General features: G+C 42.3%; 1 pseudogene across 1 annotated transcript; it reads left to right on the top strand.

Moving 5' to 3' along the window:
* Positions 1-5,062: 5,062 nt before the first annotated feature.
* On the top strand, positions 5,063-12,174 carry LOC309450990 (aldo-keto reductase family 1 member B1-like; annotated as a pseudogene). The gene is made up of 8 exons: positions 5,063-5,128; positions 7,522-7,687; positions 8,355-8,471; positions 9,267-9,390; positions 10,044-10,140; positions 10,985-11,066; positions 11,509-11,592; positions 12,039-12,174. The product of its transcript is annotated as an aldo-keto reductase family 1 member B1-like (transcript).
* Positions 12,175-20,764: the final 8,590 nt, after the last annotated feature.

Here is a 20,764-nt window from a genome sequence, read left to right as displayed (position 1 = left end):
GCTTTGTGGATTGTTCTCTGTCTGTTTTTCCTAAACGGCATGAATTGTTCATTAAGGGCCACCTGGTGGTGGTGATGAGCTTGCCTGACCTCTACTGACAGCACAATTCAATTACTGAGTGTTTCTCTGAGCACGGTGTTGCCTTGCATGCTGTAAATCAGGTCCCAAACATGACGTAGCCATAAAGTGTGCACAGAACATACACCATTAGTAGTGGAAGCTCCAGTGAGTTATTTCTAACAATTAGGGCTCCCTGGGGCCATTTTCAGTATTAGCTGCTGGAACACTTCAGGGAGAACTGGGATGCTGTAAGAGAAGACACGTCATATGTCATTTTTCCACAACAACTAGCTTTCTAGATGTTCAGAGAGCCTATGGCTGGTGAGGACAGAGGGATTTAGCAGCTCACAGCAGTGCTGCCTCCATCCTGAGCCATCCACCCTCTGCCCGAAGCACACACTGCTCCCAGAGCAGAAGTGACAAAGTGAGGGTTGTGCCCACTGCAGTGCCACCTGAGTTTACAACCTGGCTTAACAAACACTGAGACTGATTTCTGATTTTCTGTAGAAAAATATAACACTAAGTGTCCAAAGACCTAAAGTCTCTGAGGTCCAGAGAGCTGAAGTATTATATGTTTCAGTCATCATAAGCACTGAATTTGACTCCTTAATGAAAATAAGAATCGAGACTGATCCTGGGCCCTGTGAAAAACTGCTACATGTGGGAGGTGTGTGGTAGGAAAAATACAGCATCTGCTTTTGAAGAACAAGGACTGTACAATAAAAAAATCACAGCCCTCCTTTTCCACCCTTCAGTCTGCAGGGCAGCACAGCAGGGAGTGCAGGTGGGATGCTCCAGGCCACATTTACAGAGGTTCTACCCTCAGCAGAAGTATTTGGGCTAAAGATAATGCTTGTGTTTAGCTCCAACAGCTGAGGAAATGAGGTTAAATCTTCCCAGGACACTTTGCCCTCACCCTGGAGACACAAGGGGTTTATTGTCAAGTTTGCTGTCGTGTGAAAGCTGATGTTGCTTCCAGATCCAGATGGGCCATGGGAGGGAGGAGTGGGAAGGTGGGCAACCTGCATGATGTATAGATTTAAACACTCTGCCCAATTTGAGCTGCTGCTGCAAGAAGTCACCTTGGCTGCCTCGGCCTCTGCAGCAAAGTTCAGCTGTACAGTGGATGAACTGCCCAGAGACAACTTTTAGCTAAGTGCGTGGGATTCAGTGCTGAGGTATTGATATTCTCTGCCCTGCGGTTGTAACACGAAGTTCCCCTCACCCAAGGTCTGGCTACAGAAAATCAGCACCAGGATCTCTGCCTGAAGTCACAGCACTGCTGCAGGGTTGGGATTAATTTCCATGTGTTCGAGCCTCTGAGTGAAGCCTAGCTTGGGTAGCAAGGGCTTTGAAAAAGCGGATAAACCAAGAATACACGTGTGGAGAGTTTATTGTAGGTCCTGGTAACTCTCGCTTTCCTTTTTTTTGTTTGTTTTGGGATTATCATGTCTTAAGGGAAGGAGTCTCTGAGATAGGAATCTCTGAGATAGGAATAGAGCAGTAGCAAAATGCACCAGTTTTCTGCTTCATCTCCAGCAGATTTATCCTCAGATTCAGATATTGCCTGTCTTCAAGAAACACAGAGAAAAACAGAAGAAAAAAAAAAAAAGAAAAAAAGCAACATATATAAACAGAGATATATAAAAATATATATCACACATACATATACTCTCTAAAACTTCACTATGTTGTAAATCCCCAAATGATATATGAAAGTAAAAGAGAAAGAGTTCTTTAATACTTCTGGTATCGTTTTAATTTACAGGAGTCACTTATTAACTAGTTATCATTGGTATTTACACAAAAATGCTACATGCAAGTTCTATCCTTAAAAAAGATCTTCATAAAAGGACCCATCCTAATACAGATTGAAAAACGTGGGTTGATAAAACAGGAGTTACCCTAAACTACAATGAAATGTGTAAATCATATTAGGACTTAGCATTGCTAGTAATTTTAATAATAATGGCTTTACTAGTAATTTTGTGGAACACAATCAGCCGTTGTTTCTCACAGATTCCAATAATGAATTCTATGATAATATTCCTGCAGGGGAACTTTGGCAGTTTCAAGTCATCGAAGGCATCTTCTTTCAACAGTAAGCTTTGCTAAGCAGATTGTCTCACTGGCAGTCGCTGCCTTTTCCCGCCCCGCCCCGGGGACAACTTTGGTTTTTGCCCTCCTGGAAGCCAATGCTGGGCCTTTACTCACCCTTTGCTGGCCCCGGGCATTTCCTACAGCGCTGCCTTTCCAGAAGCTTTGTCTTACTGGTCTCCTCTCCTTACAGCCAAGCTCTGGTCCTACCCTGGCTGAGGCCAAACTTCTCCCAGGGACATTTTGGTGATGTCAAGCTGGGTCTGGCTTCACCAATAATATCCATGCTGGTATTTCTTCTGATGACACGGCTTGGGCTTGAAGCTGTGAGCAGGGGGCAGCACTTTCCTAACGAGCGCAAACGGAAACCTCAAACAACCTTTCTAAGGTATTTTGTGAAGCAATTAGTTTTTCAAAAAGAGAGCTATTTAGCTCTGGCTCCGTGCTGTTCCCCACATGGCTGTATTATATTTTAGCAGCTTCAAGCTGGCAGGCTCAGCGCTGTTTGCACCTGCCTGTGGAAATGTGCCCAGGAGTCACCAACAAACATTTCTGGCATATATGAAGTAAAAAAAAAACTGGAATAGAAATGCTTCTGAGCTAAAGCTACGTGAATTAAAGAAAAAAAAATCTTGAGTGGCTGCAAAAAAACTGAACAAGGACTTAAAAATAAAGGCAAAGTGGACAAAAGACCTTCACACAGGCTTAAGAAAGGGTGCGTTGAGCTAATGACTGTTTTCCTACAATAGATTAATGACTGGAATTTCAGCAGCCAGTGGGATGCAGCTTGATTCAGTGTGAAAACGTGCTTTGTTGCACGTGGGATGGGGGAGCAGTGAAAGGAATAACCCTCTCCATGTCTGCCTTTGTGGTGGGCAGAGCGTAGGTCGAGGAACTGGGAGGGTCTCTCATTAGGGAGGTGGCTACAAATCACCAAGGGACAGGGGACATGACAGCTGTACTGGCTAGCCAGCCTGTTGTTAATCTACATTATTTTCTTAATGAGCTGAAGTGAATTTCTTCCCATCCTTGGTTACAGACCAGCTTAATGTGTTCCTCGGTAGTCCCTGTGAGCATGGCATCAGGTGGATGATCTGGAGAGCAGAGTTCAGGCAGAACAAGACTGTTACTTTTGACCTCAGAAATAAAATTAAAAGAGTTTCTCCTTTGGCTTGTCCCAAAGCGATCTGCAGAGCTCAGTTAAAATCCTTGGCCGTGGGGCTGAGGTGCCCGTGGCCAAAGCCATCTCTGGCTCCGACTGCAGGGGAAAAGCCAGGCTGTAGGATGGAGGAGCAAGAAGGTCTGTGACACAGAGCCATGCAGGAAAGGTCAGGCTGTGGGCAGAGGTTGCTGCTGCTGGTTGAGATGAGCATGAGCAACGACTTGAAGATACAAGAGGAAAACTACCTGATGTGAAAAGGTACAAAATCCTGAAGGAAATCTGCTGCTGGAGGACATCAGTTTGGTATGGCTGAGGACCTGCTGTAGGGAGCAGCAGGGTGGATTGATGCCTGTGGGGGCTCTTTGGGTGTCTGCCGCAGGAGCGCTGAGTGTGCCCATGCTCAGCCCCTCAAGCTTTGTTGGCTTTTGTCTTCATTAACTCCAGAATAACAAGCTTATGCTTTCAGGTTGAGCGTATTCTGCACACAGGGTCTGCGTGAGGTAAAAAGTACCTGAACAGAGTGACCCGCCCCTGCTCACTGGGCATTCAGGACGCTGCCTGTCCAAACGTGCTGCTTACCCTGGGGCTGGTTTTGCCCCTAACAGACAAAGAAATTACAGGGAAGGAAAAGTTCATTAATGGCTGGATGAACAATAAATGCTTAGCACTCATATCTTGCAAATTTTTGGGCAGGACTCTGAAACCAAGTAGCACTCCAGCTCCTTTTGGCAGGACAGGGGGGCCTCCAGGCTGGGCTCAAACGTGCCCTGCATAAAAATGAGAGGTTTGGGGTTCTCCAGAATAGGCTACTATTCCTACTGAGCCTTGTAAAACTGTTTTTTTCAGTTTATGCAAAGTTGTTTTTAGTTGTGAGTGGTAAAAGAATCGAATGTAGGACAGCATGAAAACAGGAAAGGCCATAAAGTAACAGCAACACCGTGTCAAGGGACGAGATCCCTGAAGCTGTTTGGCTTCTGTCAAGTAGGTAAGTATAGAAAACAACAGTGACTGCTCCAGGAAACACAAATATGCCACAGTGTGCCATTAGTGATTACCAGTCATGCAGATTAAGCAGTTTTGATTTTGAAGAGTCACGCAGAGCCAATACGATGTCTCTCAAAGAGACAAAACTTTATTTATTAGCTTCTCTCTGAAGCAATGGGAACCCTTCATTAAAGGGAACATGTTGTCCCTGCATCCTGCAGCTTGTTAGTATGAGCTACAGGCTGTAATGGGGGCAGTGGAGGGAATGTATACAATATGGGTGCCCAGTGGGGATGAAGCAGTATTGGGACTTTTTTTAACAACTATCTCTCCTGTGGGCAGATCTGCACTTCCTCCTGAGCCAAACCGCTTTGTAGCTTCTTTTGGCGATGTCTTCAGGAGTGCACAGGTGAGACCAGAAACATTTATTGGGAAGTGTGCAAACTCCTCAAATTCTTGCAGAAAAGCAGAGTCTGAGGTATACAAACAGCTGGAACCTTGGTCAAAGCAATATGTGTAACTGGCACAATGAGCTCACTCAACAAATTCACGTGAGGAGACCACAATCAGTTTTGAAATACTCCAAAGCACGAGATTAATGTGAAATCTCTGAATTCTCTTGTTTGTTGTAGCACTTCTGCTCACATTTTCCTTGTTGGCAGCCAGTCAGCAGGCAGGAGGGAGGGGCAAAGACCATTCAAAAGGTTTGCAAGAGGCTGCAGCCTCTCCTTGCCTGTGGCGGTGGGGAGGGGACCACACATGGCCACCTACCTGGAGCTGCCCACCTGCGCGAGGAGGCCCATCCTGGGACTGGGGACCTGGCAGGTACCTCCTGGAGCTGTGGAGTCACCATCCATGGAGATGTTTAAAAGGCATTTAGACAAGGCTCTTAGGGACATGGTTTGGTGCTAGAGTTAGGTTATGGTTGGACTCAATGATCCTGAGGGTCTCTTCCAACCAAAATGATTCTATGATTCTATGACCTCTCCCCATCGCCATGAAGGTGACACCAGGAAATCGCTGAGACTGACAGTAGACTAGTGAATCTACTCCTCAGGTCATGAAAATGCAGCAAATCGTCTGTGCAGTGTTTCTTGCCTTTTGAAATATTTCAGGTATTGCAGATATTTACATCTGTTGTTCAGGAAATCTTTAAAGCGTAGGTAGAAGGAGATTTTTCTTAGCTATGGAAAAAAAGTTACATACTACAAAAGTAAAAACTTCTGCCTAACTTCTTTGTTGTTGTTGTTGTTTGTTTTTTGCTTTTTGCTTTTGGCACTAGTTATTAATATCCCAGCATGTTGTGTCAGTGTCATCGTTGATAAGTGTGTGTAGATATAGGAACTTAAGTGGCAATTGGTAGATATGGAAGTGGGAATACATATAAACTCTTTAAAGACTGAAAATAACTCATTTGTATGGCAGCAGATGAGTACATAGCACTTCACAGGAAAATAGTTTGGGTAGGTCTTTACACAGACTTCTGACAAGACAGACAATTTTAGGATATACTGAATTATAAATGTACAAGGAGTCTGGAAATGAGCTGGAAATTTTAAGAGAGCAAGCTTCTTAAGAAAGAAAACAAACACAGTGAATTGTCCCTTAGATTTGCGATCGGAAATGAAATACATTGAATTGCAAGCTGCTGAGTTCATGAAACACTGTCCCGCAAGCATAACAAGTATAATAAATTATTCTTGCTATATTTTTTGGTCAGCTCCTGCTAATCGTTACATAACACGCACAAATGGGGCTGAGTTTATTTACCCCTTTCAGTCTTGATTGGTCTGATGACAAAAGATGCCAAGAAGCCTAAAGTGACTAAAAAGGCCTTAAAAAACCAAAGCGGGCTTCGTGCGGGGCCTCTCAGGGCACTGGGGCTGCCGTGGGTGAGCTCTCTGAAGGACCCTGTTAGGACACCAACAGGAACCGTCCTGGACTGAACAGAAGGGAAATTTTGGACACTTGATCCCTGCCACCACAAAAATCTCTTGTGTTAATGCGATGAAAACATGGCCCAAACCCACTGCGATTCCTTAATCAAAGGTATTCAATATCAAGGTTCCTTCAGCAGCTGCAACTCTCTGTGTCTTGATGCAGCAATGGGGATTCTGCTTTACTCAGTCACTCCGACTTGAAGTCCTGTCCAGTGAGCACCGTGTAAAATGAAGCAATGGATTTTTTTTCCTGTAAAACATCTAATGTTACAGAGTTTTGTGTAATCACAGGGTGTGCTGTCACCTTTGCTCTCCATTGACTTCTTCACTTAAAAGCAATGCAGATCAGTCCCTGCTGTGGGTTTTCTTTTTCCCCAAGGGAGTGCTTGGCCCTGCATGGCAGCTTTTTTTTATAGCCTGTGTTCCCATGCCACCCTGCGAGCTGCAGTATTGACTCACAGGGAGGGATGAGATGGGGAAAGGGGCTGCAAAAAGGAAAACATGAAAAAAAAAAAACTAACCAGGCCATTTGGTTGTGTGTAGCCTCGTGGAAAAAAAAAAAACACCAAAAAACACTGCAGTTTCTTTTAAAAAATATTTCTATTTTTTTAAGTGAACCAACCAAGCACCCTTTGATTGGAAATGCTCAGAGAAGTGAAATAATAATAGTTAAAAAAAAGATGATGGGTGGGTATATAACAAATTTAAATGTAGGATGTGTTGGTGGTTTTGAATCATGTTTCTGTTTGAAGTGCCATTTTCCAGAATTGGTATCCAGTCATCAAACAACACTTCAGTGTCTCCAAGCCAAGATTCTGAAGTGATTTACTTTGCTATCAAATACGAGGTTGTGTATTTTACCCAGGAGGTGGCACTGTCTGTAGCGTTTTGCCGTCCTCTCACCTCCCTCCTGTGTCAACAAGAGCCAGCTTGTCTGTGTGCAGGGCCAGTGAGCTTTCCAGGGGCGATTCATTCCCACATGTTGCCAGTATATCATACTAAAATTGATTTAATTTCTGGTCAAATGAGAACTTACCTTCAGATAGCCTGGTGTCCAAATGTGTATTTTCAATCCTTAGAAAAGGGCAGACCAGCTCAGGCAACTCATCAGTGACTCCTGTGGCCGCACCCAAAGGGCTCATTTTATTCTAATGGAAGAAAAGCAAGATCCTTACTGGAACACCTCATTATTTGGGGGTTTGAAGTCTCCAGATTTGGAGGATAGCAAACTTCTTTTTCTGCTATTTATGGAATCACTGACTTTTCTTCTTGTTTCAGTCTCTCCAAGGAACAGCGAGAGATGCAGCGAAGTTTGCCATCGATGTTGGGTACCACCACTTTAATTGTACCTGCCTGTACCAGAACGAGAGTGAGGTTGGGGATGCACTATGAAAAAGAAATGGAGGGGGTTGTGAGGTGAAAAGACCTCCTTATTGTCAGTAAGGTATGTCCTTGGATAACTTGTCTCACATGAGGCCAGCTCTCAGGAGGAAAGACAAGGTCCCAACCTGCAAAGTGTTGGGGGATGAAGCTCGTCTGGGAATTAACTCCTCTTGGTCAGGGCAGAGTATTTTGTGGATGGAGGGAAGGAAGAGGTCAACTCTTGAAAAAAAAATGGCTTGATTTGAGAGAGATTTTTTTGTAGTCCATGTCCATTGTCAGCCATGGAGACAGGAACTGAGGCCGTGCTCTCAGTTGCCTCTGAGATAGGAAGCAGGGCTATTGTATTCATGGTCACTCCTGCTGTGCTGCCGGCCTCAGCCTGTTAGCTCCCCTAGGTTATGTTTTGTTTTGTTTTTTCCCTCAACAACAATGGTAGGAAAAATAAAGTAACTTCTATCTGCTGGAAGCTGGTGGGTTGATTTTCACCAGTTCTGCTTTTTGCCTTTGTAATTTTTGTGTGAACCGTTGGAATTTCAGAGTAACCGATTCTCATTTCACTTAACTGACAGCACTGCAAATAAAATAAGGTGCACAAAAGTGGCATTTCCTCAAGACCAGAAGATGTGCCATAGTGCGAGCTGCCCCTGCACTGTGTGTTCCCCTGCCAGGGATGCTCTGTGGTCGTGAGGCTGGGAGAGCAGCTCCCAGGCTTTGGGTTACCCCCACAGCTGAGCTCCACGTCCCACGAGAGATCGCTGGTGAAGGAAGCATGCCGGAAAACACTTGCTGCCCTCCAGCTGGACTATTTGGATCTCTACCTGGTGCACTGTCCCATGGGATTCAAGGCACTGAGACTGTGGCTCCTGGGAGCCACCTGTCAGAGCTCTGCCACTTTTTCCTTTGGGTCTAGACATGCCCTTGGTCCTCTCTAATCAGAAGTGTTGTTAAAACTCATTAGGACGTAATGAGGAACCTCTGCAGGGAGTGCCCTGGAGGAAAGGTAATAGCAACTTCAAATTAAAATGATTTCTGCTTTGGAAGAGGTGTATCTTCTGCTCTAAAGGCTGGTAGTAGATTATTTTATCTTGTTTCTTGTTTGCTAGTGTGGAAGAAAATAGGTGTGTGTGGGGGAATACAGCACTGATTATACTATACTGCCACTGCTAAATGCTACATCTCCCTTAGGAAATTAAGCGGTGTTGATGATCAGTTATCCTGCGCTAGCTCTCTCAGAACAGCTCCTTGTTGAGCTGCTCTGTTCCAAGTGACAAGCTTTTTATTATGGGATAATTATTTTGTTAGCTGAGGAATTATCTTAAAAAAAAAACTTTTATTTTGGAGCTGAAGGTCTACTAGGGATAAAATATTTTAAAATAGTTGTTCTACTGAAACAATCATCGTGTAATATTTGTTAATCTTGAATAATGCTGTTAGTTATCTGTATGATGACACATGACATGACAGCCCATGTCTTTGACCAGTGTCCCACCATTCAATGTGCTGTACTAATGCCACATAGGAAGAGGATCCCAGCCAAGATGATTTTTACCACTGAAGTCTTTGCACAGGCATTTTTTCCATATATATATATATATATGTAACTTAATTCAATGGCAAGTCTGATTCTGTAGCGTTTCTAGGCTATGGAAGAGCTGGTGGATGCGGGAATGGTGAAGGACATTGGAGTCTCCAACTTCAACCGCAAACAGATAGATCGTCTCTTGAAGCAAATCAGACTCAAGACACAAACCTGCAAATAATTGGGTAAATTGTTCTCAAACTCATCAGTACTGACATCACACCCATCTGAGGTGTTGCACTTGATGGAACATCTCTGGCAGTGAAATAACTTTTATGTCAAGGTTGAACTTTTTGATACCTGTGTGAGAATATACCAGTATTTGGCTAAACCTTAAAGTAACTAAAAACGTGGGATGCAGCACTGAGCTTGCGCAGGCTCAGAGTTGAACTCTGCAACGGAGAATATGGTGGGGATCACCCTTCTCCTTTCGGACAACCCCAGTATTTGTCCCAGGAGCTACAGAAAAAGAGGCTGCATGGATAGGACCAAAGCCTGGCTACACTGCTGGGGTGAATGGGTAGGACTGGATGATAGGAGAGGTGGGTGCTTCAGCTGGATGTACACAACCAGATCCTGGAGGGGACTGTAAGAGGTCATGAAAAATGAGGCAGGCAGCTGGAAAGAGAAACTAATGTATGAAGATTGGGCCTTGCTGGAGGCAGGGCTGGGAAGAAGGGGAAATGATCTGAAATACTGGCTGACTGTCTTAAAAAAACCGTAGCTGCAGAAAGAACCACCTTCTCAAAGCTGGTGTGAGGCTTGGTAGGTCACCATTGTGATGCTAAACCTTGCAGTAACTTCTGCTTCTGAAGAAACCGAGTACTTTTGTTCACAGATTGAGAGCCACCTCAGGAAGAGGTGACTAAGTTTTGCCAATGCCAAGGGATCTCCACTCCTGCATATTGTTCCCTTGGAGTGCCCAACTGGCCATGGTAAGAATACTTTGTGAGACTTCTTTCTTAGATGTAGATTGGAGCCAATCCAGTAAACCAGTCTTAGGATGTAAACAAATCCTCACAGAGTAAAACTGATGTAATTATAAAGATATTTACTATTTTGTTAAAAATGACACACACACACACAGAAACCTCTCTCATACTTACTGTGATATTCAATCTACCAATTCATACCCATGCTGTTACTGGAGTTTCATACTTAGGAGAAAAAGGATCAATTGTTTGGAGAAAGTAGTGAAGATAATTCCTAAATGAGCTTTCATGATCTTACTAAATATGTAAGAGAACTTCTAAACTAAAAAAAAAAAACAATCAATCAAACATGCACACAAAAGACACATAAAAGCAAAGCAGTGCAGGCCCACAAAAACCAGCAGCTTTGTAGTCCTGCTGAGACAAATGGATTAGGTTTTTAAATTAATGACTTGAAGAAATTTTGCTTCTACACCAGTCTTCATGGTTTTCTCTGACCTGGACAGGCCGTCCAGCAGAGCAGCTGTGCTTGCGAGGGACATGGCAGCTGCCCATTCTCAAGATGAAATTTTTGGTATGTGGACCAAAGAAATTCCCGGCCTGATCCCAGGCTGGACTGAAATGTATTATGGTGAACTGTTCTACTAGAAACTACAGGCCTCTTCTCATGTGCCAACCTGTGATAAAAGGAAAAGAATGAAGGCTGGGGCTGGAGCAATGAGAAGATGGTGAATTGAAGTGTGCAAGATGATGCTTTTAAAATTTAAATAATGTTCTTACACTACAGTGCTTGAGGGAGAAGACAGTGGGCCATTTAACTGTGGAAATCTGCTTTTTATTTTCACAGTTCCAAGCCTGAGGATATTTCCCTTTTTGATGATCACTCAATTAAGGAAATTGCACTCAAGCACAACAAAACCCCAGCTCAGGTTAACACTGGTCATAGTATTTTCCTTAGTGACGCGTATTTTCCCTAGTTGTGCTAAAGTAACTATTTACAGACGTATTATGGGAAACTGAGCTCCAGCTGTATCTCATACACATTGTAATGCTCTAACACTAGTTTTAATGACAGATTATCAATGCCTTACGGCTTTAATTGGCACGCTGGCCACTTCTACACACTGCATCCCTGGCCAATCCTGAGCTCTTGGCCAATGCACTTCCATGCTGTCATCTCCGTTTGAGACAGATCATAACTAAATGAGTTCATGTAATAATTAGGAAGGGTTTGCTATAGTGCTTTTCCTATGTGAGCCACCTCTGATTATCAGTAGAGCTGTTCCATGTAACCATGTAGGCATGTATCGTTTTTGGCTTGTAGAAGACAGGCAGAACTTCTCAGCTGTAATTCCCTGCCTGTTCCTGCAGATGCTTACCTGGCTCCAGTTGAAAAGAAATGAGAGTGTAATTCCCAAATCTGTCGCTCCACACCATATTGAGGAAAATTTTAAGGTATGACTAAATCTTACCAAATTCTCAATAGTGTAAAATGTTTGCACAGAAAGATCCACTCTGCCAGTGGAGCAAAGTACCACCTTCATACTTAGAACCAGGAAAAAACCTTTTGTGTGTCAGACACCACGTAGGTTATTTCTTTATGAATGCAAAAAAGTTACTTTAAAACTAAGGAGCTGAGTTTCCTTCATTAGAACACATCAAGTAGGAGACAGTAACTTCCACCTTGTGATATCAATAAAATGCAATTAGACCCCCCCAACACTGTAGGTTTATGATGTTTTTTCATTGTTCACCACAAACATGCATCCATTGCACACTTCCTAGTGCTTCAACAAACACAACTCTTCTCTACATCTGCTTTTGGTATTCCTTCTGCAAATTACATAAGTCTTGTCTTTTTGCAAACTGAAGTAACCCAGCTGTTTGGCACCTTTATTCAGGTGTTTGAATTAGCTAAAGAGGAGATGGGAAACCTTCCTTGCTTTCAAGAAGCGGTATTGCATCTGTGCATTAAGCAAGTATATCCTCAGCAAGCCTGGATTATCATTTGGTATCCTCTTAACAGGCAGTATTTGATAGCCCCACTTAAAAAGATAGGGAACCTTAGCCAATGCCTGGTCACATCCATTTCTGCTGGAATTAAACACCAGGGTTTATTAGAGCACTGCTTGTCTTGTACAGGTTGGTAGCTCTAAGATTTTTGCAGGTATGTTGCGTGTTACCTTGTAAAGGATGCACACCAAGCTGCTGTCTGAAAATAAAAATCGGCTGGAAACTCCAAAATAAATAGGCTTTTTTTTTTTTCTTCTGTTTTCTTTGGCTACTTTATATAAGAGACAGTCTGTGTAAATAAACTCCATTTTAAGAATGAGAGGTGTAAGTTTTTTTGAAGTGAAAAACTGCACCCATGTATTTATACCAAAGTTACCAAGGCAGTGTCTAGATAATAAAATCATTAGATACAGACTTACCATGATCTGCAACTTACTCTGTTTTCCCAGGCTACCCACTTACCTAGCTGCATACTGAGGACTTCAGAGTTCCCAAGAGAGCGGTTTAACATCGCAGGGAAGTTTGGTAAGCAAAAGATACATTATCTTTAAGAACAAGGTCACTGGTGAATGTGAAGGTTACAGAGCATTAATTTCCCTGCCCTGTGTAAACCAAGTAGGGTCACGTTAGTGTTATTACTGTAGTTCATAGTTTTAGTTCTGCAGAGCTTTTGTCAGGGAGAAAAAGCTTTTTCTTCTTAATCTGAAGACTCTATCCTTAAAGTGTTTTAATCATGTTCTCTTCTTCTATATGCAAAAATCACAAGGACTATCCTTTTTGTTGGAAGCCTGTCATAGGCATCATCTTCAGATCCTCCAGGGACCAGGACTGCATATCATTTTTTCAAGCAATTTTAATACTCCATGTATTAAATCACAACACAAGTGGAGTATGTATTACAAGATGGTAGAAAGTAGCTCACAGGTCTTCTGAAGTGTAATCTTTGAGTGTGCTTCCCTTGTTATCAGCCTGAATCTTTGTGATTTGTGAAAAATCAGTCTTTGTCATCAATATAAATCCTGACAAATTTTAGAGAAATTTAGATTCTCCCAGGGGTTGCATTTTTGGACAAAATGTCAAAACATAGTCTATCTTTTAGTTGTTAATACAAAACAATCCCTTTAACATCAGAAGACTTTTAAGAGATAATATGCTGCTTGAGATTCCTAGTTCAGTAATTTCAATGTAACAGAGAGAAAGCTCTTTAGAAGACACTGATGAATTATGTTCAGGAGCTGCTTTCTTAATGAGGTTTCCTATTTATGAACTGCTAAAAACTAACAAACTGGTAGGAGATTTGTATGTTTGGTTTATCGTATCTCCATTTATCTGCTGATAAATACTGCCTTTATCAGCAGAACGGCTGCAGTTGAGACTGTGAATCTCCCCCAGCAAATCCAGATGAGACACAGAGGAATTATTTTGTTTGGCAACTGTCTTATTTAACAAGCAGAAAAGTTGGGCAGCTTCATAGAAGCCAACAGTTGATTTTCACTCTCCTGTTCTGCTGCCTAGATACTGTCTGCTTGTGTTTTGGCTCAAAGGATGTCACTGGATGTCGTTCTCTCTGGTAAAATAAAACCTGCGCTACTGCAGCCCATGCATCTGCGGGAGTATTGAATGAGGTATCTGTTAAACAAGACTTCATGTGACTCAAAACTCCTGTAATTGCTTCAGGATCTCCCAGCCCAGTAGCAGAACAATGTGGATCAGCACTACCTGCAGAGAGGAAGGACAATTGTGTAATTAAGGTTCAGGGCTAGGATACATGCTTCATGGATATCCTTTTCCAACTGACTTTCTTTGTAGTTGAGGTTTTTTAAGTCTACAAAGGAAATGATAACATATCATTGAGCTACTTTAGACTTTGGCAAGACATGGGAATAACAGGTGCCCTACGAATGGCAAAGAAATTCTGTCAAATTGGACTTCTTACAGCAACTCTTCTACAGAAGGAGGTCTCAAAAACCTGTCAGGGATTGATGCCAAACAATTACAGTGCTGTGGTATGGACAGGAAAGTGTATGTTACAGATAATCTATTTTTTTCCCCCACACAGAACATGCTAAATTGAAAAGGTCAGCTAGAGGATCCCATCACAGCTGCAGTGAGAAAATGAGCCATGTGGAAAGTGCTCTGTTTCCAGGCATTCAGACTGTGGTCAGGCTGTCAATGCACAGCAGTAGGAGCAATACCCACTTCAGGCTGGGGCATACAACCTATCTTGAAGTATTCTCTGCTTCACAGGAACACTCCAATTTAATCATGGCTATCAGACTTGAAGTTATTTACAGGATGTTTATAGACTGTAGCAGGCAGGAAGTCAGACTAGATGATCAGAGTAAAAAAATTCAAAACAAATCAGAAGCCAGAGATTGTGCATTTGTTTTGGAGACAAAAGATCTTTCTCAGCTGCAGAGACTTTAGTGGAGGTAAAAGGAGAAAAATTTGGGTGATGTTAGTTATTGGGAAATAAAGTACCTTCTATTTTGCAGCAGAACTGCAGCCACATGACTTAAAGACAACTTTCTAGGAGGCCTCTGCTGCCTCCCAGGCCTTTCTAGGAGGCCTCTGCTGCCTCCCAGGCCTTTCTAGGAGGCCTCTGCTGCCTCCCAGGCCTTTCTAGGAGGCCTCTGCTGCCTCCCAGGCCTTTCTAGGAGGCCTCTGCTGCCTCCCAGGCCTTTCTAGGAGGCCTCTGCTGCCTCCCAGGCCTTTCTAGGAGGCCTCTGCTGCCTCCCAGGCCTTTCTAGGAGGCCTCTGCTGCCTCCCAGCAATCACAGCAGCCTGTGAGGGCAGTGACAGTGCTGCTCCAAGCTGCTCAAGCTCTTCCTAGCTTCACCATTTTACCTACCTCTACATGTGTGCCACAAAGGCACTGCTCTGATTACATCTGCTGTCTGTGGAGAGGAAACTACGAAGCCTGATCTCCCTTGTTTTGAGGATTCAAAAAAAAAAAAAATCTTCCAGCCTCTTCTGTGTTTTTTGCAAGTTCAGACCTTGCTTTATATAGAACCTACTTATTAAGAAAACAAAAATTGCTATGACAGGCTAGAGGCTTGGGCTTGCCTTACTGCTATTGTAAAGAAGAGCAAGTGTTTTGTTGGTCAGATCACTGCAGCAGAAGAGAAGAAGGGACAAGCTACAACTGTCTTCTAAGGAGTTTTATTTGTTCTGCCAGTGCATGGACCTGCAACAGGATTGCCACACACTGACAAGTGCTGGAAACTTCCTAGTTTCCATCCTCAGATACATTTGAACCCTGTGTTAGGCAAGTGTATACTGACTGCCATTTAACCCACTCCCTTTTCTGTGGTTGTAAATAATTCAACTGCTTGCTGCTACCCTAGTAGCCTCAAGGTACATATAGTGACAGTCTGCCTCCACATACTTTTCAGTGACCCATGGAGCATTTTTTTATTCTAGTCACTAATACCCAGGTTGGATCAACATCTAACAGGAGAAGCAGATGTGTAAGAGGCCACAGGTGTAGCACTTCATAGGCCTGAAAATACCAAGGCCATCTCTTAAGGCCAGGACAGAACATGTCCTCCTACAAACAAAATGCTTCAGGAAAAGAACATGAGTATTCTCCCACTGTCAGATGCAGCATAAACAGGCTCAGGTCACCACAACCAACTCTAGGGAGTAGAGTAAGTTTCCTGAAGCAGCTTGTGTTCCTGTGTCCCTTCTTCCTCAACAGTATAATAACCAGCTTTCTGTTTGAACTTCAGCAAGAGGTTTATATTAACCCCCTACGTAATAATGCTCTTAGACCAAACTCACAGATACATCTTTCCTAGTCAGCAGTGAGATTATCTGTGCCACTGGACTGAATACAGTAAATGGAAAACACCTTAGCTTAGCATTTTGCATTTGTATCACAACAGCTTGTCCCATGACTTGAGCTTTTATTGTACAGTTCATCCATTCTGGTATAGTCAAGCCTTTATTAAAAGCTCCAAAGAGGCTGGGTGAAAAAAATAAAGTTGTCTATGTTTTAGAGGGGAAAACAGGATAACACAGTTAATAAACAATAGGTAAAATTCAACACTCCTTGCTGATCATTGCTGCTCAGGTTTTCCATCCATGATAATTCCAAGCTTGCTCATATTGAGCTCCATATCATTCAAAAGTTAACAGAACGAGAAACAAAAGACAGAATATGATAGAGGCCCATTTAATGAACTTTTTGCATTAAATTCTGCACCAAAAGTTGTGTTCTTTGCCTTCCTCTATACGTTAAAAAAAGATTTATAGAAGACTAACCAGGATAATCAATGGCCAACAAATAAATAACAGACAGCAATTAAGCAGACTAAGACTTGCCTTGACCTGACAGAAGATACCAAATCTGGAGTGGCTTGGAAAACATGACTGGAAATAGAGCAGCTGCTGTCTACTCCACTGTGAAAAACAGCGGCACCAAATAAATCTAGTGGCAGACAAACCCAAAACAAATAAGAGACAGCAAATTCTTAACAAGGTGTGTGGGTATGAAAAAAATTATTCCCTTGGAATGCAGAAGATTCATAAGGTAACTCGACAAGAGTTGACTGATGGCTGTTAAACATGAAATATCCTAGAGTGCTGTCAGAATATTTAAAGAACACACCACTGCAATGTTCAGCTTATCTCAACTCACTTTGGACACAGTTGGAGACAGGATCCTGCAGTAGGTATTTAGTCTGATTCAGTTCAGCTGTTCTTAAGAGCTGCTATCAACTGGCTTGTAATCAGGCTTATTTCAGTTCAGAAAAGTTAGATTGCATATTCAAGCTCAGATTGCTTATTCAAGCTCAAGTGTGTGTGTGTTTTTTTTTTTTAAAAAAAAAAGAGGATTTGGAAAAAAATATGTAGTTTTGCAGAATTTGTAGTACTGATCCTGTACCATGCACTTTACCAAATTAAAATGCAAGAGCAACATGCCCTATAAAAGAGTTTTAAGAGCTGCCTCAGCTTGAATGAGCAAGGTCCTGCCAGAATAAGGCTGTACTTTAAGTGATCAAGGACAAGGCAGAGGGAGGGATGGCAAATAGTTACTGTCAGAGTTTATAGATGACAAACTGGGGAGTATTAAGTGATTAAAGAGATACAATCATTTGTCCTGAGTCAACTGTTCTGTGCCTCAGTTAAGCAAAAGACTCCAGATTTCTAGTCATATCTTCAACATAGCAAACACAGACCAAAAATCCAAATACAGGATTTTCTTTTCCTGTTTTGAATAATGTAGTTTCCTGTGCTGTGGATTTCACAACTCTGCACAAATGTTACATTATGCACTTGTGTCAGTCTTGTGAGCTCAGCATGCAGAGAGATGCTGCCTCCCCTTTCCCAAATAGTAACAAAGCCCAAGTTACAGAGCATCATATGAAAAGTGATTCCATCCAGGCAGGCTTGTGTATTTATGTTCCAATATCATAATTCAAACTATTTTGTCCCAAAGGAGCATCAACCACAACCTGAAACATACTGTGCCTGCAAGACTATTTGTGGTGTCCCACCTCCAACCAGCAAGATGCCAATTCCAGCTGTTTCTTGTAATTCTCCTCTGCTACTCCTCCAGCCCCACTCCAAAGAAAAACAACCCCCCAAAAACACAAACACAAAACCAAAAACTCAAAAGGTCTCTTGCCTTCTCCAATGAGGTAACAGCCACTTTTCTCTACCTGTTTTCCCTGATAAATCAGTTCATTGTCATTCTTTGCTACTATGGAAATGGATCTCTTCTATCAGAGCCATTTTCTTTTAACATGGAAACAAGGCCTGCTAATCTGGTATCATTTGAAGCAGTGAGTGTAGCTAGAAGTGAAATAAATTTTGAGTGCAAGTACTGATTTTTCTGGTCTCAAGAACATGTTTTTTTCTGTCTCCCGCTCTTAATCTTTTCTGTAGGCTGGACTCCTCTTCCTAGGGTGTGCTACAGTACCACACGAGGTTCACTGCTGCCACAGAGTCCTGAGAAAGTCTAGAGGGGCCAACAAGGTGGAGCTGAACTGCAAGTTCTTAAATCAAAAACACAAAACAACAACACAACCATTTTTCATTGGAAGAGCTACAAGATTATGATTGTCCTTAAGAATTTCTTTGATCAGAAATCCAGAGATCCGTCAAATCATAATACAAAAACAAACGCTGTGAACAGTTACAGCAGGAAGAGCTCAGTTAGCAGGAATGCTAAGGTCCGGATATCTAATTCTTTGATCTTTCCACTTTACCTTTTAGGAGATAAAAGGAAACCTCTGTCCTTGTAGGCAGAGAGTGTGGCATAAGTATGGGGGCAAACCAGCCATTTATTTTACTCTAACAGTCCCCAGATCAATCTAGATTAAACAAAGATTTGGCTGCAGTCTAGAAGACTGACTCTTCCTCTATCTCAGCCTTATTTATTTGGCCTTGAAGAAACAATCCAAAATCATAATGGGTGACAGTTTTCTATTACTCCCTTCCCACTCCTTATCCTTTCTGACAACAGCCTGCATTCTGTTAAAGCATATGCATCTTTGTCCTTTTGGCTCAGGTGAGTCTTCTTCCTCTATTCCAGGAGCAAACTCATTTTCACGAGGGGCCACATCAGGCTTGCGGTTGCCTTCAAAGGGCCAAATGCAATTTTAGGACTGTTTAAATGTAGCTACTCCTACATTTATACAGTCCTAAAAATTATATTTGGCCTGTGGGAGGCCACCATGAGGCTGATGCAGCCCCTGGTGAAAATGAGTTTGACACCCCTGCTCTACTCCCACTCTGATACTTCACCCAAGTATCCAAGCCTTCTGCCAGTTAAGTGCTGCACTGTGTCGCAGAAAAAACCCTTTCCAAATTCTTTCCCGCTAAGTCATCCAGCAAAATACAGAGAGCGCCTGTTACAATACCACTCCACCTGGAGCGCTAGCTAGTCTTCCTTCTGCTGCAGAGCAGTCTGTCTGAAAGTCTTGTCCAGTAAAATTCCTACTCCGAGAATGGAAAATTTCAGGCACAAACTTTCATAAAGTTACAGTGAAAAGAAAACAGAGGAAGCTAACAGAACCTGATGTGCTATTTTGGAAACCCTGAGCCTTAATGTAACTTCTTGCCAGAACACACTTGTCACAAAAATGTTATTTCCAAGCAAGTTAACATTGACCCAAACAGTTTTCTGTCGCAGCTCAGACTAATCTAAGAACATTAGCTGTTCTGTTTTTTTTAAAGATGCCTTTGGGCTTTCATTTATCACATTATAGATCTACAAAAAACACTTGCGGAGTTGAAGCTTTTTTCTATTTGCTTTTAAGCTCAGAATTTAAAGTGATTATAATCATGTTGAAAGAATCAGCAATATATTGCTTGGAGTCAGACATTGATTCCCTCTTCCCTCCTCCGTGTGTTGCAAGTTAACTCAGTCTTGTCCATTCAGGCTGTTGTAAGTTATTCTATGCAAAAATGTGTTGCACGTAAAGTCTGGCCTCAGCACTAGTGGAAAGATTTAAAGGAAGCATTTGAAGATAACAAAATCTGTTTTCTCAATATAATGGTTAGTATTTATCAGAAAGAAAAATTTTAAATTAATATGACTCCTTAGTACCTTTTTATCAATGCCAGGAAACAAACCACCTACTTCACAAACAGTTTGAGAACAGACAATTCACTGTGAATTTTAAGCTAGCTGAGTTCCCTTTAAGGTGTATTCTGCAGTTATGGAGTCAGAATCCTACCTTGCATTTACCATTTAGGGGTGGTTACGCATTAACAGTTCTGGTATCTCCCTTCTTGCATCTGTTTAGAAAGAACCTGCTTCCTGCCAGGTCTAAACAGCCTGCTTCAGAGATCAGTTCACACTCTAGATCAACTCAGACCTTGGAAAAAAATTTACAAGAACACACAAGAAAAATCACCCCAACACTAGCCACTGTTTTTCCAAGTGCCCAAAGGCAACTTCTGAACAGTCTTAAGCAGCTCTCAGAAGGCAATAACTTTAAAACCATTACCTGCAAGTATTGTGAAAATGAGAAAAACCCCAAGGGACAAACACCTCCTGTTGAAATTTGGGTATAAGCCTACTTCTCTGTCCTCCCAGAACAGAGCAGTAAGCTTCTGATCTGCAAGCTCATGACACAGAAGGTTCTTGGAAACCCATAAAAATTGGGAACAAATGGATCAGAACTTTATTTGCAAACTGTTGGTTGCACAAGCACAGCAGTCTTCCCTGCATCACATGCTGTCCGCTTGGAAAGGGCAAGATTTTTACTGTGTGCTTACCAAACAGTTCCATAGCATTCTGAGGAGGCTTAATTTCTTCAATTGAATAAGTTTTCTACTGGCCAAAATATACTATCATTTCAGTAAAATAAAGACCAATCTAAACATTAGTATATTAGCTGTCAGACATATCAAAACAGTTCTATTTAAAGAGAGGCTCAAATAGACTCAATGGCCCCAGGTTCACCACACTCACGTGTTCTACATGCACACTAGCATGAGAACAGCAGAGAGCTGGCAGGAAAAACATAAGTTAACATCAACACCAGATGATTTATTGGAGGACAGTAATTTTCCCTGCTTTTGTGTAATCTCTAGAGACAGCTGATATAATACAGCTAGTCCACCATTACAGCATTGCTGAAATAACCATCTCATTAAA

The sequence above is a fragment of the Streptopelia decaocto genome (assembly GCF_964273445.1).
Source record: "Streptopelia decaocto genome assembly, chromosome: 1".
Taxonomy (NCBI): Eukaryota; Metazoa; Chordata; class Aves; order Columbiformes; family Columbidae; genus Streptopelia; species Streptopelia decaocto.
The sequence above is the reverse complement of the archived record's forward strand: the minus strand, read 5'-3'. Positions and strand labels throughout refer to the sequence as shown.